The sequence below is a fragment of the Acyrthosiphon pisum genome, chromosome A3, assembly GCF_005508785.2.
Source record: "Acyrthosiphon pisum isolate AL4f chromosome A3, pea_aphid_22Mar2018_4r6ur, whole genome shotgun sequence".
Taxonomy (NCBI): domain Eukaryota; kingdom Metazoa; phylum Arthropoda; class Insecta; order Hemiptera; family Aphididae; genus Acyrthosiphon; species Acyrthosiphon pisum.
In genome coordinates this window covers 20,420,199-20,433,662 of record NC_042496.1, presented here as the reverse complement: position 1 = coordinate 20,433,662, position 13,464 = coordinate 20,420,199, and the positions used below count along the sequence as shown (strand labels likewise).

At 28.4% G+C, this 13,464-nt stretch overlaps 1 long non-coding RNA gene across 1 annotated transcript in view; it reads right to left on the bottom strand.

Moving 5' to 3' along the window:
- Positions 1-11,177: 11,177 nt before the first annotated feature.
- Positions 11,178-13,464, bottom strand: part of LOC115034438 — a 17,306-nt gene continuing 15,019 nt past the window's right edge. Inside the window, exon 3 of the long non-coding RNA XR_003839801.1 lies at positions 11,178-12,929. This is a non-coding gene — a long non-coding RNA (uncharacterized LOC115034438). The remainder of the gene's footprint in view (positions 12,930-13,464) is intronic.

Genomic DNA, 13,464 nt, shown 5'->3' with positions numbered 1-13,464 from the left:
AAGGGGAAAACGGTTTTCGACGTTCTGCAGTGGAATATAATAATAATATGATATATTAAATAAAATAATATTACAGGAAAGTAAAAAAAAAAACCGATCTGGTTTCGAGACCGCGTTTTTGTTTGTAACATTATACCTACGCGTACCTCCCAATAATAAATCTCAAAAAATATATATTTTATTCTGTCGTTACCTATATTATACATCATTAGGTATAAATCGATAATCATTATGAAAGGCATTATGTCGATATAATTTTTTACTGTCTTAAGTAGTATTTTGGTTTCTTAGTACAACTAGGTAAAGGTAATGATTTTATAGAAAACGGTACGTCACCGCCGATTGGTGGTCACTTGCTCGAAGTAGCTTCGCGGAATTCACTGTTTGTGTAAATATGTACCTTAGGTTTATTTTTCCGAATTAGAATGTTTTCCATTCATTTTCTGCAATTATTCGTTGTTCCCTTTATCGAAGCATAAGTATGCGTGCGGCGTCTCATATGTGTAACCCGTTCAAAACGAAAGGGATTTGATCTAAACGTAACGAAACTATTTTGTGTTATGTGTTGAACCAAATCGCGTACCACCTGAACGGACTTATGTCTTTTATTACTCTTATTGGATAACTATTACTATATAGGTTAGGTACTTGTTTATAAACTGGCGATTGACGATTACTCAACTATTTCAAATTGTACACATTACATATTATTATTCGCAAATTTACTGTACACAAAATGTATTAAATAAACTAGGACGTTTCTCGATAATTTACATCGGGTAGGTGTATTAATTGTAATTCGTCATCAAACAAAATTAAGTATTGTATCTATCATTTTGTTTTTTAAACGTTTTGAAACATCACTGAGGACAAGGCCGTATTATGTGCACAACCTTGGACTTATAAATATCATGCATTTTTTTATCATAATTTAAATAAAATGCATATATGAACACTATTTTTGCAGTAAAAATTTATTAAAAAATTGTATTCCTTATCGTAAGCGGTAGGTACCTACTTATATATTTTCGGAGACTCCAATAGTACGATTATATAACTTTAAAATAATTGAATAATGTCTGTTAAATTGGTAAACCATTTATTAAACTTCATCAGCACACTTATTTATTCGAAATAAGTAATAATCGTGCACCATTTCACATTTGCAATTATTCTAAAAAACATAAGTTATTACAATTTTACGAAGAAATATTATATGATTTATATATATGTAATAATATTTAAATGATTACATGATTTTTTTTTTAATCTCACAATAATGAAAATTGAAAACAAAACTGTGGAAATGACATTATATTATATCAGAAAAAAAAATATATTAAATACTAGTAGGGTGATCCTACTTACTCCAATACTCCCCATATTCACTGTGTTATTCAATATAAAAAAAGCAAGCTACAAATATTCAAATATTTTAAAGGGATCTCAACCATTTCCCGAAATATATTACTTCATAATTAAGAAAAAGGATCAACTCGAAATTTTAAAGGTTAAAACTTCATGCTTAATATCATGCTCAATTGTTTAATGCAAATAATCAAGAAATGCATTAAAACAGTTCTAATATACCCAATGGTACCTACTGTAAAAAAATCTTTAATTGACTGAATAATTATGTATAATAATTAGGAATAAAGATATTATACAATTTAATAGTGAGCTTAGTGCAAAGCAAATATAATAAATAATAATAATACACCTATAATGATATTGTTGTATTCATACCTAATTGTTTTATTCAAATGGTATTACCTATATGAAAATTATGATTCTGCTTCAACAGCTGAACACTTCACGATTGACTTAATACGATGTAGGTATAGTTTAATAAAAGCCAAATTACTGGAAATGGCGAACAAAATCCAAAAATTATAGTCATAATAAAATTTACGACGAGATATAAGTTGAACCTATTTTATATTTTATATTAATTTTTAACTGGAAGAACATTTAGGCTATACGTTGAGGTTTTATTTATTTTTATTTTTATCCTTATTTAGCTCAACAAATATTTAATTAACGCCATTGATTATTATAATTTAATTATGTTCGTACATTTGCTAGATATTTATAAATTAAAAATGACAATCAAGTTAATATCACTAATATCAGCAAAAAACTAATTAACCTTGGGTTACAACTCATAACAAAATTCCAAGTAAATGTTTGTATAATTAAAAATATATATTCATGTTGGTCACCAATATGGCGATATAACATGTAGGTAAGTTATAACAAATACATCTACCTATATATTGATTGTTTTCACTTTAAGACGAAGTAATGTTAAATCAAAATTATATTTATTATTTATATTTACCTACAAGTTCTTTTATATACTTTTTAATACTTAATAATAGAAAATAAACTTCAATTATAACCTTATATAATTAATTAAAGGTTCTTGGAAACATGTGAAGACCTAAAACAAAAATAATAGTACGAAAATAATTCTGAAATTTCTCAGACATAATTATTATAGTTATAATTGTTATAATAATTAAAAATCCAATCAAATTTATAATTTGCTAAAACAAATTATAAAAAATATATAAAAATAATATAAGAACTATTTTTGTATTCGCTGCATACTGCATATAAGTATAGGTAATAAGTACCTAAGTTGTACAGAAATACCGGGGAAGTATTATTAGGAAACTAGTTTCTCGGCGTTATCAATTTAAAATATAAAAAAAGTCAAGTACAGAAGTTACAAATTATTAAATGGTCCTAGATTAAAAAAAACTTTAATTCATATTTCATAACTAAATTCATATAGTTTGTTCACAATCATAATATTATGCTCCTTATTTAAAATATATACTTTTGTATATATTATAAGAGTAATTAATTGTATTAAAAAATTAAAACTTAAAAGCCAAGTTTACTGTTGATTGTTTCTTTTTTTTTACTAAAATATAGCATAAACGATAAACTGTAATAAACTGCAAGCAGAGCAGTTTTTAATTCACTTTAGATTTGCTTATAATTGGTTGTTTATTAATATTTTATTACGTAGATTAGTATATAAGAAGACCCAAGTCTCAAACCTCATAATAAATAATATTATAATTAAGCCCCTTTTAAAAATATTTATGTATATTATAACTTATGATATATTTTATGCTTAAAATTAAAAATTAAGAGTTTGGGACTTACTACATAAAAATCTTTAAAATATGCAATCAAAATTACCAAAATATACTTGAAATTGAAAAACTAAATTTTTTTGTTGAAAAAATCCCATAATACCCATAAAAATGTTAAATAATTTATAATTGATGAATTAATAATTGGCTTGCTTAGCCTAATCTAACTATATGCATAATATGTATTGATTTATACAACTATTATTTGTTATTTTAGGCATTTTTAGGCAATCTAAATAAAACAACGCATAGTTTAAAAAAAAAACCTTTTAATGGGTTTGCCACGCATCACGCACCGGACTCGGATACGAATAACGATCGCCGCGTTACACAAACAAGTATGAGCACTGATTTTTATGTCTTCGTATAATATAGCCATATATAGACTTTGAATCTATATTTCTAAAAAGCATCCGCGTACTTCACCGAATGCAGCTGACTGATGCTGCATCACATATTCACATAAGACATCAGGCTTCTATCTGAGGAGGAGGACGAAAGGATCCGGGAAGCCAAGGCCAGAGCAATCGGCTACGAGATTCTATAGAACGACAGACGGAGATGCTTAGACGGCTAGACTGGGAATCGACTGCACCCAAATTTCGATATTGTAATTAGATTTGTAGGGAAAATGCCAAAAATGGTCTTAAAATCATATCTGTAAGTTTTACTGTGCGCCACTCGTGAAGATGACGAATCTTACTTCAGTCTAACTTGACTTTCAGTCAACTCATACTTCAGTCATACCTAAACTATTCACAAATAGGTAATCACCCAAGAAAAGCAGATTTTTTATCACTTATCAATTTATCACCATTGAGCATCGAGTGTCTATAAACTGTTATTTGTAAACTAGTGATCACTAACCACCCATACTGCTGTCTGTTCAAAATATAAAAACAAGAAAAATTCGATTAGTTATTAATTATTATAGGTAAGTAAATTAATTTATTTTGGAAATGTTTTTTCCAAGACGCTATTCAAACATTTATTAACCGAAATATTTATAAAAAATAAAAAAATGCATTAATACCTATGCAAACACATTTTCAAATATGCATTTTTCATGAAATATAACGAAAAATACAAAGTAAAACTTTGTATTTAATTTTACCATTTCACATAACAAAATGTATATCTTACATATAGACTAAAATATTATGATAATATACGAACCCTACAAAAAAAAAACAAGTGAACGCAAGAAGTTGCAAACCCTATTCATGTCTTAAGAAGTCCAATCGTTTTAGATTGTTAAATATTTATTATGTACCTACCTAATTTATTATAAGAATTATTATTCCTTAAAAAGAAGACGCCATACCCGAATTTTTTTGTCTCCGTCTCACAAGTACGTAACACGTTTACTTCATATTTTGTTTTATAATTAGAGTGAATCGTCCTATTATGAAACTTAATGTTATAAAAACATTAATAGCTGTATTCGACAATTGTATGTCGGTTTTTTACGATAACTCAATTTTTAACGAGTTTTATGTACATAAAATAGCGCAATTTAAAAATTCTCATAGCTCATTTATAAACAGAATATTATGTATCGAAAAAAACTGACGTAGGTACAGTGAGTGGGACGTAGGTGCTAAATCGGGGTATCTCGGTATTAATGTATAAGTACCACCGTTCACGAGCAAATATAGGTGTCGCTTTGCGGACTAATTCGACTGGGATAGGCAATCCACCTGTGTCGGATTGCAAAAAAGGCACTTGGTCTATTTAAATGTGATAATGTGGTTTAAACAATATTCTGAACTTTCCTGATGCTTCTATGAGAACAACTTCTAAAATTTTCATAAAATTGGTCGAGTAGTTTTTGAGTCTACTAGCTACAAGCATACGGCCTGTAACCAATGGCAACCCTATATTATATAGGCAAAAAAATATTAGATTTTCGTCAGCCAAAACGAAATTCATGTGTGAATTGTGCCATCCTAAAGCAATGCATAAGGGTTAAAAATCAAAAGTATAAATATACACAGAGTCCCGATCCCGAAGAATGTGTGTGCAAAATTTGATGAAAATTGGTTCAGTATAGTTTCCAAGGCTATTAGCCTTTTGGTTGCCCAAACGTATGCATTCATTTATGTACATATAGGTAATATATATATATATAGATGGTTAAACAAAAGTTTCTGCGTCGATGTCAGCAAATGTGTTTAATATTTTTTCTGTGTCAATTTCATTAGCCAAATTTCTATCGATGTTTATACTTTATGATACTTAAGTTGGTGAAACGATGCTGTTGTACCACACTGCTTCTGAGCCAATTTCATAATCTCCGCAACGATTAAAAACTAAATTCACATGTTGGCGAACTCCCGAGTCCCAGGGATAGGTAATGCAGATTAACACATTACTAATATAAATATATAATACGATTGGAAATGCAAGATAAGAAAAAAATTGTGAACTGATAATAAATCCATCGAAAACAAAATTACATTTCTTAAAACAATGTAGCTGGTATTTATAATGACAATAGGAACCTGGAGTGTTCAAATTAAATTTAGGGGTGGTATTACTGTAATTGTGTCATTGGATTTGGCTTACGGTTCAGCACTGATGTATTTGAAATAAAATAAAATAATTAAGTACTATTGAATAAAAATAGGAAATAAACTACAAAACGAGTTATATAATAATTATTAGTCATTATTGAAATTTTGTTTTTAATATTTAGAAGTTAGGTATTTAACGTAAAAGAGTTTTTATAATTTTGAATAATCATAAAAGCAAAATCACCTATTACAAAAATTATAGAGGATAATGTTTTTGATGGTTAGACATATCGGTTTTAAATTTTATTATTATTTGGATTTATATTTCAATATTTAAATTAAAAAAAAATTTTAAATAATTGAAACGGATATTAAATAATTATGGGACAATATTTAGACAAACTAAAATTGTCATACCCTAAAAAATATTACTCTATAATTGGGTAATTTACTCTAAAGAAATAAGTTTAGGTACCTACTCAAAACAAAAAAAAAAATTGATTTGGCGGAATGCGTTTTATCTATGTTGCGTGTAGGCCAGAGAGAGAAAATAAACAGTGCGCTGGCATCCTCTTAATATTTGCTAAACTACTAATTTTTAAGTTATAACTTATAATGACTAAAATAATTAATGACATTGACTTTGAGTCACTTTCAAAACATGTCAATTCATGTACGCCTCCTTGTGAACATATTTTCATAGATTGACAAGTTGTGTTATAATTGTATTCCTACTTATAATTAGTAATGACTCATATTATAGTAAGTAAGTAATGATTAATAAACGAGGAAAGTAATAGGACAAAAAATTATATTAAATCTTGAATATAAAAATCTAAAGTATATACTTACCTATGTAATACATTAATATACCTACATAACCGTACACTTATTTAAGTTATTTTTTATCATAATCAAATGTTATACGAACTTTTGAGTTATTACTTAAGACTTAAGAGCACATATTGTGTTGTCTCCGTGTTACAAACGTATCATATACCAAATTATTTGCTTCATCAAAACCGATTTTCTGTTGTAAGCTTTAATATAAGGGTATAATATATAAATATAATATAAATTACCAATTATCAAACTTCAGAATATTTTAGGTTTTACTTGAGTCTTTTGACTTTTCAAATCATTACTCAATACGACAATACAAAGGAATAGTGAATATTTTTTAAAAATTCTGTATTTTATTTTGTTTCCTGTTGTAAATAAATAACAACTATAATAATAACTACCTAATAAATAATTTAAATAATTCTTTTTTTTGTATTAAAGATAAACCTCGGCATCGTGGCCATTGGGAGAAAAGAAAACATTTTTTTTTTTTTTTAGAATATGTAAAAGTATTATATAATAATGAAAAGTGTTATATAACAGAAATTTCTATATAATATGAGCTTAAACTTTAAGATAGTATTATTCTGATGCTTAAATTAGTTTTTCCAGTCCTGTCTCCTGGGGGAAAACGAATATTAAGCCTGGTGATGGAAGAACTCAAGAACTGGTCCAAGTATGTCGTATTGTCGTAATGTCGTCGGATAATTGATTGCGGTTCCTTGCTACAATATACGCATTACATTCGGCAAGAATATGTTTTATTGTGAGTTTGACCCCGCGAGTCATTCACTCATACATGAGGAAGTTTTCTCTCGGAATAATAGGTAGCCATGGGTTATTCTGGTGGGACCTATTATTAGCCTGTTGATGATGGTTTCCTTTGTCCTATCAGCCTGATTGTTAGGGCCAGTAAAGAGTAGTTAATTTTATTTAAATAATTAATTAATTACCTAATTCGTGTCATCAAGTTTTTCACATAAGTAAATAACTAAAGTTAGTTATCGAAATGATTTTTTTTTACTCGGTGGTTTAATTGTTTCAACTTTTATTTCTACATATGAGTCGTAGCAGTTTCATAAAATCTGACTTTTAAGACTTTTAAAACTTTTAAAACTGTCCATTTCATGAAATGGAAACGTCTTTTTCACACTTGGTAAAATACGAAAATATTTCACGAAGTGCCTAGTGGTCATATTTTCATTAAAATATAATCACTCTAATTATGTAATTTTTTCTCAAAGTGGTCATTCAGTTTATGAAATAAAACATTTACCATACAAAATTAATATTTAATGTCATTCAGGATTTTTTACTTAAATAAATTTAAGTTGTATTTATAAAAAGATACGTTAAATTATACAAATATGAAATAATATATTTATAAACATTTCAGTCATATCAAATATACAAAAACCAACACAAATATTTTTTTTTTAAAGAAATTTATACAAGTATAGGTATACTGTTTACAGTAATTTGTTTTAATTTGTATGTAATATTTAAAGCATTTTATGCTAGGCGATGATTACGGTTGTGACATTTTATACCATGTAAAACCATGCAATACCTATACGCACATCGTTTGGATTGAAATAGACTCTTACACAAGTAACTTAGGAACCCCTAGCCTCCTAATATAACTTGAACAATTTCACTAAAATCTATATAGCAACTATAATATAATATACTTAAATATCAACACTAATATAAAATCTACACATTTCAGAAATCCAGGTGAATGTAGAGATATTATTGAATTATTTAACAATCAATACCTAACTATTTGCGTGAAACTATGTTGTAAAGTTGTATCAGGAGGTCAGGGGTTCCTAAGTTGTACACATAAAAGTGCTTGTAAAACAAAAGCATGTGCTTATTTATAAGGTATCCCGTACTCAGCATGAAACGTTACACAGCTTTTGTCAAATTACACAATGTCAAATTAGAGTGACCATTTCTTGAAATAATTTTCGTATTTCACAAAGTGTGAAAAAGTCGTTTACACTTCATGAAATGGACAACTTTGCATGAAAAGATCAATTTAACAAAGTGCAGGTTGTGACATAAACATTATAAAATCGAACTAATAAATATTATAATGACTTAATTTTTTTTAACCTATTTATCCAATAGTAATTCACTTAAAAAATACCCATTTAGCCCATATAGGCATCAACTTCTCGGATTTGAAGACCTCGATAGTCGACATCCTTTTAGGAAGCCTTCATATGGACATAAATAGTTATATACTTATAACTTATATAATCATATTATTTAATTGTTGGTATAAATGAACAGGACGTTACATAGAATGATTATTAAATAATTTTTCTATTTTTGAATTCGTAGAAAACGATAACACCATTTTCCGATTAATAATAACAAATATAACTGTAATTATTATAGCAGTCTCTACCAAAAATGTGAGTACCTACTTTTACATTTTGTGAGGTGTCATTATGTGTCAACATTAAATATTCGCTGGCCGTTGTACTGCGTCCAAACATCATAATGATGTTTGATAATACCGGTAATTGTTTTTGACGTACAAATGTACAATAATAATTCGTTGACCACCATTGATATTACTATATGACTTTTGACGTATAATTCCCGACCCACGTGTATATTTAGTAACGCATTTGACATAATATTGTTACCTACCATCGCTGAAGGCTGAACTGTATAGAGTTCAGTGTCTATACCGAACACGGCGATCGCGGACGGCACAAAAACCTCTATATTTTACTAGTGGCTGGAACACCGATTATTTATTTGAAAGGTACCTATATACGTTGCCTAATGCAGCAATAACACTATACCTACTATACTATTAGTTACTTTGTAATATGTTTAGATTTAAATTAAATACATTTTTCTGTATTTAGACACTGTTAAATAATTATTATTACAAAACTGTGGGACCCTAAATTCGCGGGGGCCACTGTGCTGAACTCCACTCAGCCACCTCCCCGAATTCGACCCTAGATTACGGCAGGCCTGAGAAGAGGCAAGGCAAAAATGTGTTTCCACGGATGATTATAATATGAATTATGTTTTAACAATAATTGATTTCTAAGGGTCGATAAGGAAGAATTTGTCTCCCATATCATCCAAGAAAGTTGATCCTCAAGAATAATATTTTTGGATTACAGCAAAGTAGTTAAGGCGCCCGGTGCCAATGTGATTTTGACCTCAAAAACATGGTTCACGGGAATAAAGATCCTGCCCTGTAGAGTTAACCAAATTAGATAATTTTTTTTTTTTATTAATAGAGGAGAATATTCTACAGCCCGCATCGAACTCCTTTTTTCGATATTTTCATCTCAAACTTAATTTTAAGTCTTTAAAAAAAAAACAATTTTTAGATTTTTTTATAAATTATTTTATACTATTATTTAAAATAAAATACAAAATCAGAGATCGATGCGGGCTGTAGGAAGTCTTCTTTTTTCAGATAAAAAAATAGTCATTAAAATCCGACAATTCTATAAAGCTTGAGAGTTATTCCCGTAAAGTAATTTTTTTCGATATAATACACCCTATCAACCACCCCTAAATAGTTATCGGGTAGTAGATTAGTGGAAAAGTCTTATAATTGAGGTAGCAACTAAAATATAAAATTCAATTTTCAAATTTTATAGAATTGTGGAAAATTTGAAAAACTGACACCGGGACCTTTAACATTTTTATTATTCGTTTAATATCTAAATTCGTCAATATATAAAACAACAACATTTGCAAATGATTACAAAAAAAATTGTTTTTTATGTATCTTTAATATTTTTCATAAAATTAATCAAAATATTTTGAAAATTATACCATCTATCGAAAATGATAATTTAAACATTTGGTGAAAAATGCATACCTATACGGTTACCTATTCGTTTTTGAATTACAAACTACAACTACAACAAAATAAGAAATCGTTATTTTAATCGTGAATATCCAGTTTTGTAAAAATTCTGTTAACTTCAAACACTCATAAAAATGTATTGTAGGTTTACGATTAACTTTTGTTTTTAATTCCAGTAACAACAACTTATTGTGAACCTTATATTAAATTTTAAAGTGTAACTGCGCAGAAATGATTTTATCGATATTATAAAAAAAAAATATTAAAATAAATTGAAAATGTAAAATATCTATCAATAGCTCAAGAGTAAAAATATTTTGAAAATTTAAAATATCTACGATTTTTGTTTTTGAAATGCAAGAAAATAAGAAAATCAATTTTGTCAAAAACATGTTATAGCTGGTACTTAAGAATTACAGTTTTTCCTCAATTTTTTTGCTTTTCCTAGTTATTATGAAAAGTACTGACACATTTTTAATTTTTGACTTTCCAATGTACCTACTATATTGATTCACTTTCTTATAGAAAAGATATTGATGATGAAAATCTCTCGGAATCTTAAATGAATAAAATTGTTTTTTTATATTGTTTTTTGATAAAAACCTACGCCTTGAGTTTAAGAAGCTAAATACAAATCAAATTATACTATTTATTATTATTTTATATGCATTGTCTTAACGTCTTTATGATATATTTACAGATGTATAATAATAAATTACACAAAAGAGTAAAAGACACTAAAATAAATTATAAAAACTTTTGATATTATACTGTTTTATATTAGAGGTACCTACACAAATAATAATTAAGTTCTACGCGTTTCTTTTTGAGGATACCTAATTTAACTAGGTACGATAATTTAAAGAACTAAATTTGTGTTTTTGTTTACTCACAAATGACCTAAATTACATATTTAATTATTATCATTGTAAAGTATACAACTGTGCAAGTTTATTTCTATGATAATATTTATTATTATTATTACAATTCTAGAATAATACTATACCATTGCCCATTTGTATTATTAAACGAACATCTCGATTTTTATCGTAAGCCTGCAACTCGCAATTACACGAATGCGATAAATTGTATTTTTTATTTTACTTTACCGCCACCTATGTCCGAGAAGAGTATAATAATATCTATCTCTGCAGTATCTACATGGAGTACCTACATTATAATGTTCTAGAAAAATGTTTTATCGGCGTTTTAACGATACCCGGACAGTCGGACCGTATTATAACGATGCATATCAAATATAAAATATAATATGGTTATAATTTCACACGTATATAAATGCATAACTACAACGCACCAGCTATGTGGACCAACTCGTTGAACACGGTGTTTGTCAATTGGTGGAATTGAATTTCAAGTAAATCGACACCGTTGGAGTAGATATAGGTTATAAATGTATGTACAATATTATGTAGGTATGTTAATATTATTAACATTTCGAAATAATCACCACTGAAGCTCAAAATATACGATATGCAAGTACAAACAACGAAGTTGTACTCGGCGTGCAAAAAAACTAGGGGTTTTAACGAATTCACCACAATCGTGATAAATATAATAGTATTATAATAATGAATATATGTATGTCAAGAAAAAAAAATATGCAAAGAGTCGTATTATTATAATATACATCGTACATACATTACGAAGAAAAAATTAATTAAATTCGTCATATACATATATATCACACTGCAGTATTATAGTATAATATATGATGCCTATATATTATGATGTCCCGACGTTCAATTGTACTTGGTTTTTTTCTTTTTTTTAAATTATTATTATTACTATACTCTTATATTATAATAAAGACGATTTACATAATATCAATTATAAACGTCGTGTACCCGAATGACCGTCGACGGCGACGTAATAATTATTGGTTTTAATTACGCACAATATTCGTTTGCGTGAATGTTATCGTGTAATAACGTAATATTATTATTATAATAATATTATCGGCGAGCGGACGTCATCGAGGAAAACCATCACGCGACACACGTTACTCGGAATTCATACGGTGCGCATTTACTCTGGCAAAAACGCACGCGCACGCACGGCACGGTGTCACACGTAGCAGCAGTGAACTTGGGGCCGCCACGCGCCGGATTGTAGCGGCCGAATGAGACATGGGCCGGGCACGACGTAATCCGTGTCGTATATAGAGTTGAATCATTTCAACTTGAATGTGTAATATCGTCGACTTGACGTAGTTGACGCGTTACCGACATTTTATTACCCGTGTTAAAAGGAACGCGGCACCGGTGTGGTGTTAACCAGGTCTTACCGATGTTATTATTACGGCGGCTATAGGTTCACTGCAGTCCATCGGCCGCGTCGTTTGAGGGATGACCGCAGGCGGTGTGAATTTGGACGTGTCTTGTAAAAAAACGCCTTCTTTCAAATCAGATCAAATCACCGACATGACGTGTTTTAATAATAATATGATATTGAGTCGGTATTGAGTATTTCTTATTCAATACGTTTTTGCTGTGGTCCATCGAATTGTCCTACTGACTATACCTGCAAAGAGAAAATCGATAACAGTTGTAGTCATTATAATAACATGTGCTACTCAAATATTTTGTTTTACTGTAAAGAATAAGATACGATAATTGTCCAAGGCACAAGGTTTTTGTTTATACCAAAGGTGGACTTGTTAAAAAGTTAAAGTTAAGTTAAAATGTTAATTTTTTTTTAACTTTTTAACTTAACTAGTTAGTTTTCTTGGTTTTTAACTTATTAACTTATTCAGTTAAATTTTGTATTGTCTTAACTTAACTTTTTAAAGTTAATTATCATTATTGTACAGTTAAGTAAATTTTTTTTTATCATGTGTGGAACCAAGAGACAAAACTTATTCATTCGATTTTGGTAATTTATTTTTCTAATAATATAATATCATCAATTCATAATAATCAAATTATATTATAATCTATATTCTATAGGTACTACAGTAAAGAGTAATAATTAGTATACTATCCATTGTATGGACTGGCTATTTTCACGAATTTCTATTTATTTAATGATCTACTCGGTATTGAATAATCCGATTTTT